Here is a 1,480-nt window from a genome sequence, read left to right as displayed (position 1 = left end):
CCGCCTCGAGGGGGGCGCCCCGTGGTCCCCCGCCCCAGCACAGCCGCCGCCCCTTCAGGCCGCCGCGCGGGAAGGCCCAGTCGGCGGCCCCGCTTTTTTACCTGCCGGGAGTTTTCGCGCGCGCGCTCGCTCGCTCGCTCGCTTTGCCCCCTCTCGCGCTCGTTTTCTTTCTTTCTTTCCTTCTTTTCGTTCCCCCGCGCGGGCGCTTTTTCCGCTCGCGCCGCCCGCGCTCGCCCGCTCGCGCCCTCCTTCCTGCTGGGCTCGGCGGAGCGGGGCGGCCGGCAGCTCTCCCCGCCCCCCTCCACCCGCGCTCCGGCGGAGGCGGCGGCGGCGGCGGCGCTCCGCGCTCCGACTCATTCCAATATGGCACGGGCGCAGGGCCCCTGCGCCCGCCCCCCCCCCCCCCCCACCCCGCATCCGCGCTCCTCCCGGCAGCCCGCGCCCCTCGCGCCGCGCGCGTGGCGCCCCCCGGCCGGGCCTCCCCGAGCCCGCCCGCGGGTCTTCCCGCCCGGCTGAGGCCGCGCAGGATGCCAGGCTTCCGCGGACTGAGAGGCTGGAGGTCCAGCGCCTCCAGCCGCCGGCCGCCCCCACCCCTCGTGCTCCCCAGCCCGCAACTTGCCGCGGACACCCCGAGGCCGTGGCGCAGGGCAAGTGGCGGCGCCCCAGCCCCCGACGGCGCTGCGGTCCCGCGCGGACCGGCCCGTCGGGGCGACGTGCCCCCAGGGACCCAGCGCCCACCCTCTCCCTGCTCCGACCCACGAGAGAAGGGCCCCGGCGCCTCACCTCGGGCTGTGGACGGAGCCCGGAGAACCCGGTGTCGTACCCAGATCGGTCCTGGCGTCCCGGCCGGGTGAAGCTCGCCGCTGTCGTCCGCACGTGACCGCCTGGGGCAAGATGGCACTAGCGGAGGAACGGACGGAGCGGCTGCCCCATCCCAGATGGGCGCGTGTCACCGCCAGAGACGGCTGCGTCCGCCCGCCTAGCCCACGTCGGGGATTTGGCGTGCCCTTTGCAACCTGGAAGGGCACCCAAGTGCCCCCTGTCTGCGAAGTCAGACCCAGGCCCGCCGGCGCACCCGGTGTCTCCAGGCTTCCGCAGGAGGCGCCCTGTAAAGCCGAGTTTTCCTGCCGCTCGGGGCCCTGGCGAGGGGACACAAGACGGCTGCGGAATTCGGGCAGGAGAACTGGGGGCCCCGGCTCAGAACGGAAGCTCGAAGGTGGCTGCAAGCCGGGCCCGCAAGCCGAAGTGCCCAGGGGCGGTTATATTCCCCGAGCTTGCCCCTTCCCCAGCGAGCGCAGGCGCCCGTAGGACACCCCCCTCCCCACCTGCTCTGGCAAGTTCCTTTAGAAGGGAGTCCCCGCGCCACGGAGACCCGGGAGTGCCCGGACCCAGGAGTGTCGGGGAAGAGGTCTCAACTGGGCGCCGATGGCTCCTGCCTTTCAGCGAGGAGGAGGTGCCCCGCCGCAGGAAGGATGTCTGG

The 1,480-nt window shown here is 74.2% G+C and overlaps 1 protein-coding gene across 3 annotated transcripts in view; it reads right to left on the bottom strand.

The window, feature by feature from the left end:
- SFMBT1 (Scm like with four mbt domains 1) overlaps window positions 1-905 on the bottom strand; it is a 133,629-nt gene extending 132,724 nt beyond the window's left edge. For 2 of the 3 annotated variants that reach the window (XM_046673567.1, XM_046673601.1), the window contains exon 1: window positions 102-316. The gene's annotated coding sequence lies outside the window, so the exon portion shown is untranslated. Of the gene's footprint in view, window positions 1-101; window positions 317-783 lie in introns of those variants that run through there. The other variant, XM_046673577.1, reaches the window with a different exon arrangement.
- Window positions 906-1,480: the final 575 nt, after the last annotated feature.

This window comes from Equus quagga, chromosome 1 (assembly GCF_021613505.1).
Source record: "Equus quagga isolate Etosha38 chromosome 1, UCLA_HA_Equagga_1.0, whole genome shotgun sequence".
Lineage (NCBI taxonomy): Eukaryota > Metazoa > Chordata > Mammalia > Perissodactyla > Equidae > Equus > Equus quagga.
The sequence above is the reverse complement of the archived record's forward strand: the minus strand, read 5'-3'. Positions and strand labels throughout refer to the sequence as shown.